The sequence below is a fragment of the Camelus bactrianus genome, chromosome X, assembly GCF_048773025.1.
Source record: "Camelus bactrianus isolate YW-2024 breed Bactrian camel chromosome X, ASM4877302v1, whole genome shotgun sequence".
NCBI classification, from domain to species: Eukaryota; Metazoa; Chordata; class Mammalia; order Artiodactyla; family Camelidae; genus Camelus; species Camelus bactrianus.
This window is the reverse complement of record NC_133575.1, coordinates 46,061,526-46,085,589: the sequence shown is the minus strand read 5'-3', so window position 1 is coordinate 46,085,589 and position 24,064 is coordinate 46,061,526.

Sequence of the window (24,064 nt, the reverse complement as noted above, 5' to 3'; positions counted from 1 at the left end):
AGCTGGTAGGTTAAATTGTTTATTTGACATTGCTCTACTTTTTGAGGAAGGCCTGTATCGCTATAAAGTTCCTACTTAGCATTGCCTTTCCTGTGTTCCACAAATTTTGAGTGGTTCTGTTTTCATTGTCATTTGTCTCAAGGTATTTTTTAATTTCAGCTTTGATTTCCTCATTGACCCATTGGTTTTTTAAATAAAATATTGCTTAATCTCCATGCTTTACTTTTATTCTCCTTTGATTCTCTGTTGTTGTTTTCTAGTTTCATGGCAATGTGGTCAGTAAAAATGCTTGAGGAAATTTCTATTTTAAAATTGCTGAGGTTTCTTTTCTGCCCAAGTAAATGATCAATCCTGGAAAATGTTCTATGTGCACTTGAAAAGAATGTATATCCTTTTTGGGGGGGTGTAATGCTCTGAAAATATCCACCAAATCTAATTTTTCAATTGTATTATTTAATTTCTCTGTTGCCTTATTTATTTTCTGTCTGGAAGATCTGTCTAGTGATGTTAATGCAATGTTAGAATCTACAACTATGATTGCATTCCCCTCAATATCCCCCTTTATCTCTGTTAGTAATTGTTCTATGTACTTAGTTGCTCGTATATAGGGTGAATATATTTTGACGAGTGTAATATCCTCATCTTGTATCACTCCTTTAATCATTATAAAATGTCCTTCTTTATCTTTCTTTATGGCCTTTGTTTTAAAGTCTATTTTGTCTGAAATCAGTACTGCAACACCTGCTCGTCTGGCTTTTCCATTTGCATGGAATATCCTTTTCTGTCCATTCACTCTCAATCTATATGTGTCCTTCTCCCTTAAGTGGGTCTCTTGTATGCAGCATATTGAAGGTTCTTGTTTATTATCCAGTCTGCCACTCTATGTCTTTTGACTGGAGCGTTTAGTCCATTAACATTTACAGTAATTAATGATAGATGTGTGTTTATTGCCATTTTGAACTTATCTTTGCAGTTGAATTGGTATTTCCTCTTTGTTCCTTTTGTGGTTTGGTAATTTTCCTTTGTATTATCATGGAATTTATTTAATTTTTGTGACTCCCTTGTAAGTGTTTGGCTTGTGGTTACACTTTTTTGTAAATCTATTAGCCCATTACTATAACTGTTTTTATTAACTGATAGTAACATGATCTCAAACACATCCTACTGTTAAAAAATTTTTAAAAAGAAAGAATAAAATATATTCTATATTTCCCTGCCTCCCTCTCACACTCTCAGTGATTTGTATGTCTTCTTTTATAATTTCGTGTTTACTTTATTTGTAATTCATGAGTTATCACCTTTCCAGTTGTGAGTTTCTCATTTCTGTAGCATCCTGCTGCTTTTCTACTTAGAATAGCCCTTTCAATATTTCTTTTAGCATGGGTTTAGTGTTGCTAATCTCTTGCAGCTTTTTCTTGTCTGTGAAATTCTTTATCTCTCCTTCTATCCTAAAGGATAGCCTTGCTGGATAAAGTATCCTAGGATTCAACTTTTGTTTTCATTCAGGACTTCGAATATATCTTGCCACTCCCTTCTGGCCTATAGTGTTTGTGTAGAGAAATCAGCTGAGAGCCTTATGGGGGTTTCCTTGGAACTTACTCTTTGCTTTTCTCTTGCTGCCTTTAGAATCATTTCTTTATCCCTGTCTCTGGCCATCTTGATTATGATATGTCTTGGTGTGGGTCTCTTTGGGTTCTTCCTGTTTGGGACCCTCTGAGCTTCCTGTAGTTGGATATCTGATTCCTTCTTTAAGTTTGGGAAGTTTTCAGCCATGATTTCTTCAAAAACCTTTTCAATCCCCTTTGATCTTTCTTCCCCTTTTGGGACCCCTATTGTGTGTACATTGGCACACTTTATATTATCCCATAGGTCCCTTATGCTATTTTCATTTGTTTTTATTTGTTTATCTTGTAGCTCTTCTGACTGGGTGCTTTCTATTGTCCTGTCTTCTAGGTCGCTAATTCGTTCCTCTGCATTATCTAGTTGGCTTTGCACAGCTTTTAGATCATTCCTCGTCTCAGTCAATGAGTTTACCCATTCTGCTTGGCTCTTCTTTGTAGCTTCAATTTCATTTTTGACATATTTTATATCTCTAAACACTATCTCTCTTAGTTCCTTCAGCACTTTGATTACTCCTTTTTTGAAATCTTGATCTAGTAGACTATCGATGTCTATTTCATTGATTGTTCTTTCAGGGGATTTCTCTTGTTCTTTTAATTGGGAATGGTTTCTTTGCTTCTTCATCTTGCTCATACCGCTCTGGCACTGTGGTTTATGGAGTATCAGTTATCTATTGTGGTCCTTAAGGAGTTTATCTATCTAATGCCTATGTAGGAATAAGACATAGAAAATAAGAAAACAAAAAGAGGGAGAAAGAATTTTAAAAGAAGGGAGGAAAAAAGGTTTGAAAACTGTGTATAACGAATAATACAAGAGCAAGTTGAAGCAGAATAGTAATCAGGTTGAGACCTCCTTTTAGAACCTTTAAAAAAAGGAGAAAAAATGAAAAGATGTATTTGAAAACTGTATAATCCATAACAGGACATCAAAACCCAAAGGAAATAGAAATGAATCAAGAAGTAAAAATTAACAGGGTAATAGAAAATAGAACAGGTAAAAACAGATTAAAAAAGGGGGGGGGGTCTCAGTGTTCTCCTGGAGACTGTGTGGTTTTAATGTGAAGTCTTTCTGTCTTCATCCTGTTTTGGAAGCTCAGCCTTCTTTTTCCAGAGTCCCTCCATTGGCGCCCTCGTCTGAGCTCCTCCCAGTGCCTGTTTGCAAGCAGATCGCACCTTCTCCCAAAACTGGGTCAGGTGCATCTCTCCTTTGCTGTGGGCGGGTGGGTCACTGCCCCTCCCAATGCCACAGTCAAATGTTGCAGACTGGCCAGGTAGGAGGGCAGGTCACACCCCGTGCCAACACTGTGGTCAGGTGTTGCTTTCCTGCCCGAAAGGCAGGGGGCTGCCCGCCCTCTGCTGATGCCAGTCGATCAGCTGCTCTGTGCCACAGCATGCTCTGCCTCGGGTTGGCGCTCTGTTGGTGGGCTCGGGGAAGACCGAGGAACAGCCCTGTCCCTTCTCTTGGCCAGAACCCAGCTCCTTGTTTTTCTTGGCGGAGCAAGTTCTCTGAGGGACCAGGATGGAAGGATCCTACCTGCCTCAGGCTGTAGACAAGTCTCTGTCTGGACTTTGAGGCTGCCAAACCCTTTGGTGTGTATGCAGGTTCCTCCCAGACCCCCGCCTGGGTACTAAATGCTAGAGGATATGGCGGCTGTGCCTGAGTCCCGCCTCTCTTACCCTGGAAACATTCTGTGGGTTTTCAGAGATGGGGTATGCACCCTTCCCCACAGGGCACATCAACCATGTTGTTTTATGGAGGGCCCAGTTTGTTCTGCCCTGTGCACCCACAGCCATGGCATGCAGCCCCTTGCAGTCCCCCGGAGATTTCTCAGTGCAGCCGCCCCTGTCCTCCACCTGGCTTGGGCAGCCTGGCCCTGCCCCCAGCTGCTGGCCCACATCTCGGACTGAGTGTCGCGGGTACTCTCTGTGCCCTTTTAACTTAGTTCTGGCAGTCTAGGGCTGGTCTGTACACATCCTAGTCTCAGAGGATCCCCCTCTCTCCTGCTGGCCTCTCAGATGGAGAGAGGAGACCCAGAGAGTGAGCACCAGTCCTCCTTTTCCACTCCTTCCCCGTGGTACCCGTCACGCTGTGCTTTGCCTTTTCTTCTTTCTTTTTTCCTTTTCTCCTACAAGATTTCTGGATCTCTATCTTTTTAAGAGAGTAATGTTCTGTCGGAGTTCTGCAGGTGCTCTGGTTGGCTGAGTGGGTATGTGGATGTGAGTGTTGGTGCATTTGTGGGAGAGGGTGAGCTATGAGCGTCCTTCTTCTCCACCATCTTCTCTCTTCTCCACATTATAGTCATTTTAAAGTGTTGTCTCAAACCCCATTGTAGAGCAGAATTTTTCAATTATACATAAACATACATGTATTCATTGTCACTTTGTTTTGCTGTGAGCTACCACAAAATCTTGTAAACTTTTCCCTGTGATATACAGTATAATCTTGTGTATCGATTGTGCATATGGCTGTCAGTATCTACTAGTTTTGAAATCCCAGTCTGTCCCTTCCCATCCCCCAGCCCTTTTTGAACCACAACTTTGTATTCTATGTCCATGAGTCTGTTTCTGTTTTGCTTTTATTTTCTTTTTTTTTAATATTCCACATATGAATGATCTCATATGGTATTTTTATTTCTCTTTCTGCCTTACTTCACTTAGAATGACATTCTCCAGCAGCATCCATGTTGCTGCAATTGGTATTATGTTGTCGGTTTTTATGGTTGAATGGTATTCCATTGTATAAATATACCAATAATTCTTTATCCAGTCATCTGTTGATGGACATTTAGGCTGTTTCCATGTCTTGGCTACTGTAAATAGTGCTGCTATGAACATTGGGATTCAGGTGTCATTTTGAAGTAGGGCTCCTTCTGGATATATGCCCAGGAGCGGGTATCCTGAGTCATTAGGTAAGTCTAATCCTAGTATTTTGAGGACTCTTCATACTGTTTTCCACAGTGGCTTCACCAAACTGCACTGCCACCAGCAGTGTAGGATGGTTCCCTTTACTCCACAGCCTCTTCAGCATTTGTCACTTGTGGACTATTGAATGATGACCATTCTGACTGGTGTGAGGTACTACTTCATGGTAGTTTTGATTTGCATTTCTCGGATAATTACTAATATAGAGCATTTTTTATGTGTCTATTGATCATTTGTATTTCTTATTTGGAGATTTGCTTGTTTAGGTCTTCTGCACTTTTTTGGCTTAGGGTATTTGTCTTTTTTTCTTATTAAGTCGTATGAACAAGTTATATATTCTGGAGATCAAGCCCTTGTAGGTCTCATTGTTTGCAAAAAAATTTTTCCTATTCTGTAGGTTGTCATTTTGTTTTACTTGTGGTTTCCTTTACTGTGCTGAAGCTTGTAAGTTTCATGGGTCCATTTTTGTTTATTTTTGCTTTTATTTCTATTTCTTGGGTAGAATGCCCTAGGAGAACATTTTTAAGATGTCTGTCAGATGAGGTTTTGCCTATTTCCCGGAGGTTTATTTTATCTTCTGTTATGTTTAAGTCTTTGATCCATTTTGAGTTGATTTTTGTGTCTGTTGTAAGGGAGTGTTCAAGCTTCATTGATTTACATGTTGCTGTCCAGTATTTCCAACACCATTTGCTGAAGAGACTGTCTTTATTCCATTGTATATTCTTGCCTCCTTTGTCGAAGATTAGTTGACCAAAAGATTGTGGGTTCATTTCTGGGCTCTCTATTCTGCTCCATTGGTCTATATGTCTGTTTTTGTACCAGTACCATGCTGTCTTGATGACTGTAGCTCTATAGGATTGTCTGAAGTGTGGGAAAGTTATTCCTCCAGCCTCTTTCTTTCTCTTCGGTAATGCTTTGGCAATTCTAGGTCTTTGATGGTTCCATATAAATTTTATTATGATTTTTTCTAGTGCTGTGAAATATGTCCTGGGTAATTTGATAGGGATTGCATTCAATCTGTAGATTGCCTTGGGCAGTATGATCATTTTAACAGTATTGGTCCTTTGAATCCAGGAGCATGGGATATCTTTCCAGTTTTTAAAGTCTTTTTAAATTTTTTTCTTCAATGGTTTATAGTTTTCCATGTATAAGACTTTCACTTCCTTGGTTAGATATATTTCTAGGTATTTTATTACGTTGGTTGCTAATTTGAAGGGGATTGTTTCTTTACTTTCGTTTTCTGTTGATTCATGGTTAGTGTAAAGAAATGCAACTGATTTTTGAACTTTAATTTTGTAACATGTTACATTGCTGAATTCTTCAACTAGTTCTAGCAGTTTTTGTGTGGACATTTTTGGATTTTCTATATATAGTATCATGTCATCTGCATAGAGTGACACTTTTATCTGTTGTTTTCCAATTTGGATCCCTTTTATTTCTCTCTTTTTCCTAATTGCTGTGTCTAGGACTTCCAGGTCTATATTGAATAGGAGTGGTGATATTGGGCAGCCTTGTCTTGTCCCAGAGTTTAGTGGGAAGCTTTTGAGTTTTTCACCAATCAGTACTATGCTGGCTGTAGGTTTGTCATAAATAGCTTTTAGTATGTTGAGATATGTTCCCTCTATACCCACTTTGGTGAGAGTTTTTAACCATAAATGGGTGTTGAGTTTTATTAAATGCTTTATCTGCATCTATTGACATGATCATGTGTTTTTTGTCCTTTCTCATGTCAATGTGATATATTACATTGATTTGCATATGTTGAACCACCCTTGTGTCCCTGGGATGAACCCCACTTGATCATGATATACAGTCTTTTTTATGTGATGTTGAACTCTATTTGCTAATATTTTGGTAAGGATTTTTGCATCTACGTTCATCAGTGACATTGGTCTGTAACTCTCTTTTTTGGTGGTGTCTTGTCCTGGGTTTGGTATCAGGGTGATGGTGGCTTCATAGAATGTGGTAGAGAGTATTCTCTCCTTTTCAGTCTTCTGGAAGAGTTTTAGAAGGACTGGTATGAGTTCTTCTTTGTAAGTTTGGTAAAATTCCCCTGTGGAGCCATCTGGTCCTGAACTTTTATTTGTAAGGAAGTTTTTATTCCTAATTTGATTTCATTTCTAGTGATTGGTTTGTTCAAGTGGTCAGTTTCTTCTTGATTCAGTCTTGGTGGACGGTATGTTTCCAGAAACTTGTCCATCTCCTCTAGGTTATCCAGTTTGGTTCCATATAATTTTCATAATATTCTTATATGATATTCTGTATTTCAATGTTATTTGTTTTAATTTCTCCATTTTTCTTTCTTATTTTTCTAATTTGTGCTCTCTCTTTTTTGTTCTTTGTGAGTTTGGCCAGAAGTTTGTCGATTTTATTTACTCTTTCCAAAAACCAGGTTTTGTTTTGATGGATGCTTTCTATTGTTTTTTAATCTCCATTTTATTTATTTCCTCCCTGGTCTTTATTATTTCTGTCCTTCTGCTGACTTTTGGGTTTTTTTGCTCTTCTTTTTCTAATTCTTTTAGCTGATGGGTTAAATTGCTTATTTAAGATTGTTCTTCTTTTTTAAGGAAGGCCTGTATCGCTCTAAACTTCCCTCTAAACACTGCCTTTGCTATGTTCCATAAATTTTTGGGGTTGTGTTTTCATTTTCATTGGTCTCAAGGTATTTTTTTAATTTCAACTTTGATTTCATCATTGACCTATTGGTTTTTTTTTTTTAATACCATGGTGTTTAATCTCCATGCTTTCCTTTTGTTCGCCTTTGTTTCTCTGAAGTTGAATTCTAGTTTCATGGCATTGTGGTCAGTAAAGTTGCTTGAGATAACTTTTATCTTCTTAAAATTGTTGAGGCTTCTTATGTGCCCAAGTATATGATCAGTCCTACAAAATGTTCCATGTGCACTTGAAAAGAATGTATATCCTATTTTTCGGGTGTGTATGATCTGAAAATATCCACCAAATCTAATTTTTCTATTGTATCATTTAATTTCTTTGTTGCCTTATTTATTTTCTGTCTGGAATATCTGTCTAGTGATGTTAATGTGGTGTTATAATCTCCGACCAAGATTGTAGTCCCATCAACACCCCACTTTCTCTCTGTTAGTAATTGTTTTATGTACTTAGGTGCTCCTATATTGGGTTCATATTTATTAACGAGTGTAGTATACTCATCTTGTATTTGTCCTTTAATCATTATAAAATGTTCTTTTTTATCTTTCTTCATGGTCTTTCTTTTAAAGTCTATATTTGTCTGAAATCATTACTGCTGAACCTGCTTTTTTGACTTCTCCATTTGCATGGAATATTCTTATCCATCCTTTCACTCTCAGTCTATCTGTCTCATTCTCCCTAAATTGGGTCTCTTGTATGCAGCATATTGAAAGTTCTTGCTTTATTATCCAGTCTGCCACTCTATGTTTGTTGATTGGAGAATTTAGTCCATTAAAATTTACAGAAATTAATGATAGATGTGTGTTTATTGCCATTTTGAACTTATTTTTGCAGTTCATTTTGTATTTGCTCTCTGTTCCTTTCTTCTTCCTTTTGTGGTTTGGTAATTTTCCTTTGTATTATCTCAGATTGTATTTAGTTTTTGTGACTCACTTGTAAATTTTTGGCTTGTGGTTACCCTTTTTTGTAAGTCTATTAGTCCATTACTATAACTGGTTTTATGAAACAGATTGTAATATAATCTCAAACCCATCCTACCGAGAAGAAACATTTTAAAAAGAAAAAAAAAATACTCCATATTTTCTTGCATCCTCCTCCCATTCTTTATGTTTTACATGTCTTCTCTTACAATTTTGTGGTTATTCTATTTGTAGTTCATGGCAGTTACCACCTTTCCAGTTTTAATTTTTTCATCTCTGTAACATCCTGCTGCTTTTCTGTTTGGAGTAGATCTTTCAATATTTCTTTTAGCATGGTTTTAGTGTTGCTAAACTCTTCTGGTTTTTGCTTGTCTGTGAAATTATTTATCTCTTCTTCTATTCTAAAGGGTAGCCTTGCTGGATAATGTATCCTAGTCTTCATCTTATTTTCATGCAGGGCTTTGATTATACCTTGCCACTCTCTTCTGGCCTGTAGTGTTTGTGTAGAGAAATCAGTTGAGTTTTATGGTGGTTCTGTTTTAACTCACTCTTTGTTTTCCTCTTTCTGCTTTCAGGAACATTTCTTTATCATTGACTCTGGTCATCTTGATTATAATATGTCTTGGTGTGGGTCTGTTTGGGTTCTTCTTGTTTGGGGCCCTCCGAGCCTCCTGTACTTGGATATCTAATTCCTTCTTTAGGTTTGGGAAGTTACCATTCATGATATCTTCAAATAACTTTTCAATCCCCTTTGTTCTTTCTTCTTCTGGAACCCCAATTTTGCTTAGATTTGCATGCTTTATATTATCCCTTAGGTCCCTTATATTGTTTTCATTTGTTTTTATTTGTTTTTGTCACATCTGTTCTGATTGAGTGCCTTCTGTTGTCTTGTCTTCTAGGTCACAATTTCGTTCCTCTACATAATCTAGTCTGCTTTGTACAGCCTTTAGAGCAGCTCTCATCTCAGCAAATGAGTTTACCAATTCTACTTGGCTGTTTTTTATAGCTTCAAATTAATTTTTGACATATTTTATATCTCTAAACACTTTCTCTTTTAGTTTCTTCAGTACTTTGATCACTCCTTATTGGAAATCTTGATCTAGTATACCATCAATATCTATTTCATTGATTGTTCTTTCAGGGGATTTCTCTTGCCATTTTCATTGGGAATGGTTCCTCTGCTTCTTAATCTTGCTCATACCTCTCTGGCACTTTGGCTTAAGGAGTATCAATTATCTATTGTGTTCCTTAAGAAGTTTATTTATTTATCTAATGCCTATGCAGGAATACAACAAGAAAAAAGAGATAGAGTGTTTTAAAAGAAGGGAGAAAAGGTTTGAAAGCTGCTTATAATTAATAATAGAATAGTATGTTGAAGCAGAAAAACAATCAGATTGAGATGTCTTTTAAAAACTTTAAAAAAGGGAGAAAAGAGAAAAAAAAAGGAAACCTGTGTATACTCAAATGCGGGAGACTAAAGCCAAGAGAAATAAAAATGAAATCCACCTGCACCCCAATGTTCTTAGCAGCACTATTTACAATAGCCAAAACATGGAAACAGCCTAAATGTCCATCAACAGGTGACTGGATAAAGAAGATGTGGTATATTTATACAATGGAATACCCCTCAGCCATAAAAAACGACAACATAATGCCATTTGCAGCAACATGGATGCTCCTGGAGAATGTCATTCTAAGTGAAGTAAGCCAGAAAGAGAAAGAAAAATACCATATGAGATCGCTCATATGTGGAATCTAAAAAACAAAAACAAAAACAAACAAACAAACAAACAAAAACAAAGCATAAATACAGGACAGAAATAGACTCATAGACAGAGAATATAGACTTGTGGTTGCCAGGGTGGTGGAGGGTGGGAAGGGATAGACTGGGATTTCAAAATTGTAGAATAGATAAACAAGATTACACTGTATATCACAGGGAAATATACACAAAATGTTATGATAACTCACAGAGAAAAAAATGTGACAATGAGTGTGTATATGTCCATGAATGACTGAAAAATTGTGCTGAACACTGGAATTTGACACAACATTGTAAAGTGATTATAAATCAATAAAAAATGTTTAAAAAAATAAAAAATAAAAAAATGAAATCAGGTGGATTTTGAAAAAATAATAAAAATAAATTATTTTTTAGAACAATTTAAAAGGGATTGAAACTAGAAGCACATGCAATTGTTTAGAAATTAAAAATGTACATCAACAAGAAAAAGGACAAAAAACACATGATCATCTCAATAGATGCATACAAAGCATTTGATAAAATTCAACACCCATTTATGATAAAAACTCTTATCAAAGTAGATATAGAGGGAACATTTATCAACATAATAAAAGCTACATATGACAAGCCTACAGCCAGCACAGTACTCAACAGTAAAAACTCAAAAGCTTCCCACTAAAATCTGGGACAAGGCAAAGCTGCCCACTATCACCACTCCTATTCAACATTGTTCTGTGTGTCCTAGCCACAGCAATGAAGAAGAGAGAGAGAAAAAACGGATCCAAATTGGAAAGAAGAGGTAAAATTGTCACTCTATGCAGATTACATGATACAATACTATATGTAGAAAACCTGAAAATGTCCACATAAAAACTATTAGAGCTGATTAAAGAATTCAGCAATGTAACAGGTTACAAGATTAATGTACAAAAATCAGTTGCATTTCTTTACACTATTCATGAATCAACAGAAAAAGTAAAGAAACAATGCCCTTTAAAATAGCAACCAAAGTATTAAAATACCTAGGAATATATCTAACCAAGGAAGTGAAAAAAATGTACAAAGAAAACTATAAACCATTGATGAAGGAAATTAAAGAAGACTTTAAATAATTAAAAGATACCCCATGTTTTTGGATTGGAAGAATCAATACTGTTAAAATGGTCACACTGTCCAAGGCAATCTACACATTTAATGCAATCCCTATCAAATTACCCAGGACATATTTCACAGACCTAGAACAAATCATAATAAAATTTATATGGAACAATCAAAGACCAATAATTGCCAAAGCATTACTGAAAAGAAAGATTGAGGCTGGAGAAATAACTCTCCCAGTCTTTAGACAATCCTATAGAGCTACAGTCATCAAGACAGCATGGTACTGGTACAAAAACAGACATATGGAACAATGGAGCAGAATAGAGAGCCCAGAAATGAACCCACAAACTTTTGGTCAACTAATCTTCGACAAAGGAGGCAAGAATATACAATGGAATAAAGACAGTTTCTTCAGCAAATGGTGTTAGGAAAACTGGACAGCAGCATGTAAATCAATGAAGCTTGAACACTCCCTTACACCATACACAAAAATGAACTCAAAATGGATCAAAGACTTAATCATAAGACAAGGTACAATAAACATCTTAGAAGAAAATATAGGCAAAACCTTATCTGACATACATCTCAAAAATATTCTCCTAGGGCATTCTACCCAAGCAATAGAAATAAAAGCAAGAATAAACTAATGGGACCATATTAAACTTATAAGCTTCTGTATAGTAAAGGAAACCATAAGTAAAACAAAACAACAACCTATGGAATTGGAGAAAATTTTTGCAAATGAAACTGACAAAGGCTTGATCTTAAGAATATATATGTAGCTCATACGACTTAATAAGAAAAAAAAAACAAACAACCCAATGTAAAAATGGTTAGAAGACCTAAAAAAGCAATTCTCCAAGGAAGAAATACAAATAATTAGTAGGTACATGAAAAGATGTACAATATCAGTAATTATCAGAGAAATGAAAATCAAGGCTACAATGTGATATCACCTCACACCAGTCAGAATTGCCATCTTTCTAAAATCCACAGATGACAAATGCTGGAGAGGCCATGTCAAAAAGGGGACCCTCCTACACTGCTGGTGGGAGTGCAGTCTGGTGCAGGCACTGTGGAAAACACTATGTGGATTCACTGTGGAAAACGGTACTATAATTCCTCCAGAGACTAAGAAAAGACTTACCATATTACCTAGGAATCCTGCTCCTCGTCATATATCCAGAAAGAACCATACTTCACAATGACACCTGCACACCAATGTTCATAGCAACACTATTTACAACAGCCAAAACATGGAAACAGCCTGAGTGTCCATCAACAGATGACTAGATAAACAAGATGTTTTATATTTATACAATGGAATACTCTTCAGCTATAAACACCGACAACATAATGCCATTTGCAGCAACATGGATGTTCCTGGAGAATATCATTCTAAGTGAAGTAAACCAGAATGAGAAAGAAAAATACCATATGAGATCACTCATGTGTGGAATCTAAAAACAAACAAACAAACAAACAAACAAACAAAACATAAATACAAAACAGAAACAGAATGATAGACATAGAATACAAACTTGTGGTTGCCAAGGGGGCGGGGGGTGGGAAGGGACAGATTGGGATTTCAAAATGTACAATAGGTGAACAAGATTATACTGTATAGCACAGGGTAATATATGCAAGATCTTATGGTAGCTCACAGAGAGGGATGTGTTCTCCTGGAGACCGTGTGCTCTTAATGATTTTATCGAGAATTCTTTCTGTTTTTGCCTTGTTTTGCAAACTGAGCTTGCTGCTTCCAGAGGCCCTCCATTGGCGCCCCTCATCTGTGCTGCTCCCAGTGTCTTTGGGCAAGCAGATTGCACCCCCTCCCAACACTGTGGTCAGGTGCTGTGATCTTACCTGATGGGCTGGTGGGTCACCCCTCCTCATGCTGCAGTCAGATGCAGTGCTCCGGTGATGTAGGCGGCCTTATCGCATCCCTTCACAGCACCGCGGGCAGGTGTGCTCCTGCCAGGAAGGCAGGTGGCTACCTGCCCACCCTGTGTCCACACTCCGTAGGCAGACTCGGGGAAGATGGAGGAACAGCCCCACCCCTGTTCCATGCCAAAACTCAGCTTCTTGTTTGTCTTGGTGGCGTGAGTTCTCTGAGGTACCAGGGCAGAAAGTTCTTATCTGCCTTGGGTTGTAAACAAGTCTCTGGCCTTTGAGGCTGCTAAGCCCTTAGGTATGGGTTCAGATTTTGAACCCGCCCCTGCCTGGGTGCTAAGCGGCTGTGCCTGAACCCCGCCTCTCTTCTCACAAAAACCTTCTTCAGGTTTTCAGAGATGTGGTATGTCACCCTTACCCCCAGGGCGCGTCAGCAGTGTTGTTTTATGGAGGGCCCAGGTTGTTTTGCCCTGTGTAGCCACTCATCCATGGTACATAGTGCCCTCCAGTCCCCTGGGGGTGCCTCACTGCAACTGGCCCAGTCCTCCGCCTGGCTTCTGCAGCCTGTCCCATTCCCCACCTGTCACTTTGCCTCTAGGGCTGGGAGTTGCAGAGACCCTCTGTGCCTGTTTAACTTAGTTCTGTTGGTCAAGGGGTGCTCCATACAGATCTGAGACTTGAAAGTCCCCTCTCCGTCCTGCTGATCTCTCCATTCGAGAGGGGGAGATTCAGTGAATGAATGCTATGCCTCCTTTGCCACTCCCTCCCTGCCAGACTGGTCCCACTATGATTTGCTTTTTATTCTTTCTTTTTTCATTTTCTCCTACCAGATTCTTGGCATCTTTGTCCTTTGAAGAGGGCGATGTTCTGTTGGAGTTCAGCAGGTGCTCTGATCAGCTGGGTGGGTCTGTGGATGTGAGTTTTGGTTAATTTGTGGGAAAGGGTGAGCTATGAGCATCCTTCTACTCCACCATCTTGGCCCCTCCCCAACAGTAATCTTTTGATGTTCAACTACATGTTTTGTGTTTTGTTTTGTTTTGTTTCTGGCAAAAAATCCCACATATCTTGGCTTCTCCCTTACATTTTTGGAACAGTCTCTCAGAGCTATCAGAGAGGCTTTCTCTTGGACTATATTTCTTAGTAAGGTTACCAAATAAAACATAACTTGCAGCTTTTCAATGTGTGTTTTTCTTTAGTCAACATGGATGAAGACCTGGCAGGTAAAAGCAAGATGAAAAGCCAGTTATAGTGCTATGTTATAAACCAGTTCTTTTATCTATGCAGTGTCTGTCAAGTAGCTGTAAAACTTATTTTCTATGACTTTAACTCACATGGCTGGACAGAAGGGTAGAGGGGCAGACAGAAGGAGGTATCCAAGGGGAACAGCAGAGCTTTGGAAAGCAGCAAACATGAAAGGAAGAAGAGTATTCTTGATCTCTCTCCTCCAATATCTGGTCAGATTTTTTTGAACCCACTTCTATTCTTGTATTTGAAAAGTTCTTAAACTCTACCCTTCACCCACTCCATTCCACCCCCAGATCTTTTTACCTATTACAGGCTCTCCTAGCACTAACTTACAAGGGTGCTAGGTCCAGCATTCAAAAGTTCTATCACTCCATATGAAATTGTTGCCGGTAGATGCAACTGGTGTTCCATGTTCTTGTCCTGTCCCAGAAACAAGATATAGTGGTTAAAAAAGTAAAGTGAAGATTTATTAAAGGATGGATAGCATACTCTCAAATGGAGAGTGGGCAGGCTTAGGTGAGTGGCTGCCCTGTGTTTCTTTGGCAAGTTAGTTACATAGGGTGTAAAAATGAATGGGCAGAATAATCGTTGGGGAGGGAAGGGTTTGGGGTCATTTTCCCTGATTATCATTCCAACTCCACCTTCCTAAATGGAAGAGGGATTTTTGTCCTTATTTAGTCTAGATTGGAAGTGTCATGACATCAGTGCATGATGGGTACTTCTGATCTGCAAGGCTAATTTTATTGAAATGAGGGCATAATGAGCAAAAGGTTACATTCGGACACTGGAAATTCCTGCCTTTTCTCACTTTTCTTTGCTCATCTCCAGGCCACTCATCACCCCAAAATGTGTGATCCCTTATCAGCCCAGAGGTTCCTGCTTCCCTTTCTCTGCCCAGGGACCCCCGGTTCTTACATGATATTTAGTTTCCTGCATTTGGCTTGTGCCCCTTCTTTCTGCCTAATTTCTACTATTTGGTCTGTGTTCCCTTTTCTCTGCTTGTATATAGCTATCTGCCTTCTCTAACATTTCCTCATAACCCCCTCAAAGAGTCTGGACTCTTAAAATCTTTTAAGGGGAAAAGGGACGATGGTCAGTCTTCTGTAATTACTTCAAGCTGAACATGGACATAGTCCCTACCTGTGGGCCCAGATCTCCTTGCTATCTGTCAGAGATAGGGGTCTCAGGATTGTTAGTAGTGGAATGAATGGAGAATGGGGAGTAGAAGGAGGCAGAGGCCTTGTCCAGTGGATGTTGATGGTCTTCATCTTCAGGTGTGATGAGTTGGAATCCTTGCCACATAATCATTTGTAGTTGAAGCTGTTGTATTCTAGAAGATAGAAATTTTACTATGTAGATAAAAATACAAGGACCAAAGAGAAAGATGAGAAATATGGTGGCTACCTGGCCTAGAAATGGAAGAAGCCAGGTATATCTTGGAAACCATCCCTTAAGGGTCTCAATCCATTCCTGTTTTTCCTTGGTTGTGCCTGTGGAGCCAGGAAGCTTGTTCATAAATTTCTTTAACATTGACTTTTCTTTTCCTGAGACATTAATATATGTGCAGCATGTTTTGTTTATGACTGCACAAGCTCCTCCTTCACTTGCTAGTAGATAGTCTAGGGCTCGGCAGTTGTCAAAGACTACCCCTGCCAGAGAATCTAGGGATTTTTGTAAGAGTGTGAGAATGTCTCCGGTTTTCCTTAGTGCATTATCCAGGGAGGATGTTAGATACCTCAAGGTTGTCTCATGGTAGGCAAATCCTCTCCAAGGGGAAACTGCAGCTACTGTCCCTATAATTCCCGCTAGTACCAGAACAAAGGCCCTTTTTTGTCTTTAGCTTTACACATTCAAATTAAACTGAAGAGCTAGCATTACCTTATAGTTACCCAGTAATTGTCCAGTTCAGTGAACATGACATGAGCTAATAGTTATCCAACCAAATCCTTCCTTTTGGTGGTTGTCTAATAAACAGTCAGCTTGTCAGTTTGACTCAGTAAGTTAGTCAGTCAATACCCCTACTGTTTGGTCTAGGAGAAAAAAAGATACTTTGTAATTAATCATTTCTCCTAGATTTAGAAATTTTCTCAGCTGATAGCTATATTCTTTAAAATTCCTTTCAGATATCTGCTGTTGATTGGGAAGTGGACCACCAACAATTTTTATCAGATAGGCTATCTAGACTGGAATGAAATCTGCTTAATTTATCAGCTTGGTCAAAATCAGATGGAGAAAGAAAAATACTATATGATTTTACCCATATGTGAAATATAAAAAACAAACAAAAACAAAATATATTAATAGATGAAACAAAAACAAATATGTAGATACAGAGAATGGAGTAGTAGTTACCAGACAGGAAGTAAGAATAAGGGCAAAATGGGTAAAGGGAGTCAACTATATGGTGACAGATAGAAACTAACTTTTGATGGTGAGCACTCTGTAGTTTATACAGATGTTAAAATATAATGTTGTACACATGAAATTTATATAATGTTATAAGCCAATGGTACCTCAAGAGAAAAAGAAATCAAGTGAAGACTTTCTTATTAGGCATCATTCAATGCAGCTGTTAGAGCAGCCAGATAGCGAGTTATGAGTAGAGAAATGGGGCTACAGGTAAATGGCAGGAATCGGGCAAAAACAGGAGGGGCATGGGTCAAATGCAGGAAAGTAACATCATGTAGATAACAGGGGCTCTTGGGCAGACAGAGAAAAGCAGGAACCTTGGGACTGATAAGAAATCACATATTTTGGGCTGACAAGTGGCCTGGAGGCTGACAAAAAAGGTGGAAAAAGGCAGGAATCTCCAGTGTCCAAATATAACCTTTTGCTCGTTATGCCCTCATTTCAAGAAAATTAGTCTTGCAGACTAGAAATACCCATAATGTGTTGATGCCACGACCCTTTCGATCCAGATGATATAAGGACAAAAATTCCTCCCCCTTTGGGAAGGTGGAGCTGGATTGAAAATCAGGAAATATGACCCCAAACCCTTCACTCCATAATGAATATTCTGTCCATTCAATTTTACACCCTATGTAGCCAACTTGCCAAAAAAATTCAGGGCGTCTGTTCACCTTAGCCTGTCCACTCTCCCCTTGAGAGCATACTATCACTTAATAAATCCTCACTTTACTTTCTTAAACTCTTTGTCTCTTACCTGAATTCTTTCTTGGATGAGACAAGAACCCAAGTGCCAGCAACACAGCCTTTACTCTGAATTTTCCCTGTGGGCTGAGGAGGCTCTAACAAGACAATCTCTGCTCTTGGGATGGTCTCTTTCTCATCTTTCCTACTTTTCTCAGCTGAAGCTTAAATCCTCAAGCTTGGCCAAGGCCTTGGAAATGGTTTAAGCTGAAACAGAGGAACTGTGACAGAATAAGGAACAAGACTTGTTCAAGGTCACACGTGAGGTAAAGTAGACACTTAACTTTCTCTTCTCTATGAACCCTTCTGGTAGTGTGACTAAGCCTATGGATCCCTTTTATAAATAATGTTTTTAAAAGCAAAATTTGAAAAAAAAGATTGTGTATTGAAACAGTTATCAAAATATTTTTAAACCAAATATGTGGCATATGCATTTATTTATTAATGCATACATAACCAACTTTATTATCAAGTCCTATAACTACCTTCATTTTGGCATAACGATGAGCTTAAGTGTTATTTAGAGATATCTGGAATAACTAATGTGATGTGAAATTGCATGTGATTTCAATTGGTAACAAAGTCTCAGTTATTGTAAATACTACTATGGTTTGTTGCTTATTGTCATCTTTGAAGAAGATGTTAAATTTTAGTTAGAGTTTAGTAAAAATTAAGATTTAATTTTTCCCATTCATGTTTATGAACTCTCTGAATTCTAGGAATCTTGTGGACAGCAGGTTAAGAACTCCTCAGTTAGAGGCAAAGCCTCAGTTTCCTTATCTACAAATAGGAATAACGTCTTCCTCATAGAGCTATTATGATCATTAGGTTAGGTAGTGTACAGAAATACAAATGTCCAGAATCCAGAATCCAGAGTCCAGAATCTGTCTTCCATTATAATTCTGTTGAGGACTGTTATTACTCATCAGTAGAAATCCTATACCATGCTCTTAATACTGCGTTCTTCCAGCACATTACTCTGATCTCCCTTCTACTTCCTTATTTCTGTCCTTTGTTTCATTTTTCTCCTTTCACTCTACTTACCTATCTCATTGATTTTCATATTTTCTCTTTCTTCCTCAAATGCTCTCTCCTTAACTACCCCCTACTCTTCTCTCCTTCTTGTCTCCCTCCCTTTTCCCACAACTCCTTTTAGACAGTCTACCTTTATATCTCCTCTGAGAGACAAGCTTCTGTGTTTGGGGTTTTGCAAAAGGGTTTTAATACCAGATTTCTTATTTTGTGTTTCTTTTAATTCCCCTCCCTCATCCACAATCAAAAGGGGCCATGAACATATAGAAACACATACAAAAACAGCCTCATTCCCAGACCTCTTTGCTATCCCCTGCATATGATAGATTGACCAACATACTCAGTTCTCTGCCTCCCACATGGATATTAATTCTCATGCTACCCCCTAATGCATCTATAATACATAAGACTTTAGATGAACAGCATCAGTCATGACTTAAATTTTTAGGGTAATATTGGAAGGGATTGCTAGGACAATGCCAAAGTTAAGAAAGGGCCTTAGGGGCTTTGCAAGCTCTCTCTAGAGGACAATTTTTCAAACAGTCTAAAGCTAATTTAAAGTGTTAGAAAGGTATAGCTTGTGAGAAAAGGCCACTGACCCAGACAGCTTGAACTTCCTTCTACACAGGTTGAAAGAAACCAGTGACCACCTCTCCCTTCTGCCTCTCTCAAGTACTCTCTGTCTGTTGGCACAAGTGTTGTTAACTCCCTCAGTAGAAATGGTACAGACACTTAGGTAAAATATTTCAATATCTATTTAATCTGAACACATGACTTAAAAATTATACTCTTACATATATACACAAAAAACCTTTTTATGTTAATCGAAATACATGTAAAAGAATATTCATAGAAATAGTATTTTTAGTAGCTTCAAGCTAGAAACTATCCAAATGTTGATAGTAGAAAGAAAAAATAAATTATAGTATATTCACACTATGGAATAACATGAAGCAATGAAGATTAATGAATTATTGCTACAAACTACAACATGAGTGAATAAATATCACAAGCATAATGTTGAGTAAAAGAAGTCAGAAAAAGAACACAGATTAAAAAATTAAACTTATATAAAGTTAAACAATAGGAAAACTCTACTATGATATTAGAAGTCAGAATAGTTGAGTTCTTTCTGGTAGTGACTGGGAGAAGACACGAGGGGGCTTTTGGTGGCTGGTAATGTTTACTTTTTTGATTGGGCTGCTGATTACAAGGTATTTCAGATAATGAAAATTTATTGAGCTATAAACTTACTTGTAAATTTCTTTGTATGTACATTATAACTCAATGAAAAATTTACTTTAAAAAAAAAGACACTCAGTAGAACTTCCAATAGAAAAGCAGGCGGAAAGGTAAAAGGTTTAGATCAGAGAATGTAGGGAAAAGAAGCCTTTTAATAATTGTGTTAGTGGTTTACTGTGAGCAGTTTTCTCATGCATTGCACCCAAATCTCTTACTGTATCCTGTGTCTTCTGTTAGCTAATCCAGACACTGGAGAAAATGAGGGTAACCAAGTTTGCTTTCTCTGGGAATAAGAAGAGGTGGGGAAATTGTTTCTAAACAGAAATGGATCTGAATAATAGAAGAATTGGCAAGGGTAGGGATAAGAATAGCTTCTCTCTCCTACTCAATTTTTATCCCCTCATTCCTGCTCCCCACCTCCAAAGGTAGGAAAGTGTGAAAATTTTTAATCTGTATGCAATTGAGATACATAGTAGTGGAAAGAAGTTCTTATGCAAAAAACCCTCTCAGTTGGTGGCAGCTCATTAGCAAATGAATGTATGATGAGCTAAAACAAAACTATTTATATTTAGCTTTCTGGAATATTTAAGGGTCTTGATGAAAATCTCCTACATACTCCTACCATATGTTAATATACAACAAGCAAAGAGGCATTTCACTACAAGAAAGATGTTGGGGAGGAAAGTGACAAAAATTTGCATTCCCTAGTTAGAGATAAATGTTGGTTGAGGACAACAGAATAAAAATAAAGCTTTTAAAATATGTTTTGCTCAGAGAACCAAGTGACAGAAACTTATTTAAACCGAGCATTAAATAACTGATGGCCTAGCTTTCCTGAAGAGAAGCTTGAAAGAGACCAGAAGAAATGAGTAGATACTGTCCTAAAAAGGGAAAGAAACTTGGAGGAAGAAAAGCTTGCTTCCTTTAGCAATATGCCTTTCTGACTACAGGTGAAGGCTGCTCTTAAGCCAACAAGTTTCTTTTTTATTCCACAAGCTGAAATAGCCTAGCTAAGTGTATTTGTATATATAGGTGGTGGAGACAATGAGGAGAATAGGGAGAAAATAGCAATCTGGGGGGATAGATGAGAGATTTGAATATAGAAGACTGAGAACAGACGTGACAGAGATGATAATGAAGAAAAATAGCTCTTGGTTAAAACTTTTGGAAATTTGTGGATAGATAACTGAGACCATTTTATTTCACTTAAAAATTTATTTCTGGGGGAGAAGCAAGATGGCAAAGTAGAAGGATGCTTGTAGCTCACCCTTTCCCACAAATGCACCAAGACTCACATCCACAGACCCACTCAGCCAACCAGAGCACCTGCCGAACTCCAACAGAATGTCACCCTCTTCAAAAGACAAAGACCCTAAAAATCTGGTAGGAGAAAAGGAAAAAAGAAAGAAGAAAAAGCAAAAGAGTGTGGGACCGATCCCATGGGGAGGGAGCAGCAAAGGAGGACTGGCACTTGTTCGCTGGGTCTCTCCTCTCCAATGGAGAGGCCAGAGGGATGGAGGGGAGCCTCCAAGGCTCAGATCTTCCCCAAGCACCACTTGACTGACAGAACTGAGTTAAATGGTCACAAAGGGTCCCCACGACACCCAGCCTGAGATGTGAGCTGGCAGCTGGGACCGGGACAGGATGCCTGAGCCAGGTGGAGGGCTGGGGCGGCTGCACTGAGGCAGCCCTGGGGGACTGCAGGGTGCTGTTTGCCGTGGCTGGGAGGGGATATGGAGCAGAACAACCTTGGCCCCCCATAAATTGTGGAAAAAGCAGAGCAACACAGCTGGTGTGCCCTGGGGGGAGGGGCACCATAGCCTTTGTCTCCTCAGACCTGTGCCGCCATTAGTGACACTTCTCGTGAGAAAAGAGGCGGGACACAGCCACAGCCACCATCTCCTCCTGTGCACAGTGCCCGGATGGGGTGGGGGTGGGGCCAAGCCCTGAATCCACACCCAGGGGCTCTGCAACCTCCTAGATAGGAATGAGACTTGTTTACAGCCCAAGGTAGATGGGATCTTTCTGCCCTGGCACCTCAGAGAACTCGTGCTGCCAAGACAAACAAGGACGTGAGATTTGGCATGGAGCAGGGGTAGGGCCTTTCCACAGTCTTCCCCAAGACCACCTTTGGAGCACCAACACGAGGTGGGGCAGGTAGCTGCACAGAGCAGCGGAGCGGCTGGTGCCAGGAAAGGGTGGGCAGCAACCCACTTTCCTGGCAGGAACGCAGCACCTGACGACGGTGCTGGGAGTGATCTGCCCGCCCACCAGGTAAGAGCTCAGTACCTGACCCAGTGTTGGGAGGGGGCACGATCTGCTAGCCAACAGCCACTGGGAGCAGCACAGATGAGGGCGCCAACAGAGGGCCTCTGGAAACAGCAAGCTGAGTTCATGAAACAGGGCGAAGACACAAAGATCTCTCAATAAAATTAAGAGCACGCCATCTCCAGGAGAATTAGATAACTGATATCTAATTGATATCAGAGAGATAGGAGCAATATGAAGAAGCAGAGGAACCACCCCCAATTAAAAGATCAAGAGAAATCCCCTGAAAGGAAATAGACATTGAAGGCCTACTAGATCAAGATTTCAAAAAAGGAGTGATCAAAGTACTGAATGAACTAAAAGAAACAGTATTTAGAGATATAAAATATGTCAAAAATGAAATTGAAGCTATAAAGAAGAACCAAGTAGAATTAGTAAACTCATTTGCTGAGATGAGAGTTGACCTAAATGCTGAACAAAACTGTCTAGATAATGCAGAGAAACGAATAAGTGACCTAGAAGACAGGACAACAGAAAGCACCCAATCAGAACAGCTGAGAGAAAAACAAATGAAAAACAATGAAAACAATATAAGGGACCTATGGGATAATATAAATCATGCCAATCTACGCATAATAGGGGTTCCAGAAGGGGAAGAAAGATCAAAGGGGATTGAAAAGGTATTGGAAGAAATCATGACTGAAAACTTCCCATACCTAAAGGAATCAGATATTCAAGTACAGGAGGCTCAGAGGGTCCCAAAGAGGAAGAACCCAAACAGAACCACACTAAGACATATCATAATCATGATGGCCAGAATCAAGGATAAAAAAAGATCCTAAAGGCAGCAAGAGAAAAGCAAAGAGTGAGTTACAAGGGAACCCCCATAAGGCTCTCAGCTGATTTCTCTACACAAACACTACAGGCCAGAAGGGAATGGCAAGATATATTCAAAGTCTTGAATGAAAAAAAGATGCAGCCTAGGATACTCTATCCAGGAAGGCTATCCTTTAGAATAGAAGGAGAGATAAAGAACTTCACAGACAAGCAAAAACTAAAAGAGTTTAGCAACACTAAACCCATGCTGAAAGAAATATTGACAGGTCTAACCTAAATAGAAAAGAAGCAGGATGCTACAAAAATGAGAAACCCATAACTGGAAAGGAGATAACTGCCATGAATTAAAAAAGAAAAAAAAAAAACGAAATTGTAAAAGAAGACATTAGAATCATTAAGCCTGGGATAGGGAAGCAAGGAAAGCCACTGTGGAAAACAGTATGGAGATTCCCCCAAAAGACTAGGATTAGACTTACCATATGGCCCAGGAATCCTGCTCCTGGGCATATATCCAGAAGGAACCCTACTTCAAAGTGGCACCTGCACCCCAATGTTCATAGCAGCACTATTTACAACAGCGAAAACATAGAAACAGCTTAAATGTCCATCAACAGATGAGTGAATAAAGAAGCTGTGGTATATTTATACAATCAAATACTATTCAGCCATAAAAACCGACAACTTAACGCCTTTTTCATCAACATGGATGTTCCTGGAGAATGTCATTCTAAGTGAAGTAAGCCAGAAAGAGAGATAAAAATACCATATGAGATCGCTTATATGGGGAATATAAAAAACAAAACAAAACAAAACAAAACAAAACAAAACAATACAAAACATAAGTTCAAAACAGAAACAGATTCATAAACATAGAATACAAACTTGTGGTTGCCAAGGGGGCAGGGGGTTGGAAGGGACAGACTGGGATTTTAAAATGCAGAATAGATAAACAAGATTATACTGTATAGCACAGGGAAATATATACAAGATCTTGTGGTAGCTCATAGCAAAAAAAAAATGTGACAATGAAAATATATATGTTCATGTATAACTGAAAAATTGTACTCTACACTAGAATTCGACAGAATATTGTAAAGTGACTATTACTCAATAAAAAATGTTAAAAAAATTTATCTCTATGAAAGAATAATGCAATCTTGAGGTCTCCAGACTTCTCCAAGGAGACTGTATTCCATAATTGATTAAGTGAATGCATTGCTCCTCATTTTCCACACTACATAGTCTGACTCATAAGACAACTAGTCTATAAGACAGACATTTCATAATGGAACTTTTACTATGTTTGAGTTATAATTTGCCTCCTATTATATTACTAAGGTGAACTAAAATGTTAGATCATCCATGTATTTAATTTGGCTGAGGAGAAAATGCCTGTGGTAGTAAGAATAATACTTCCTGAA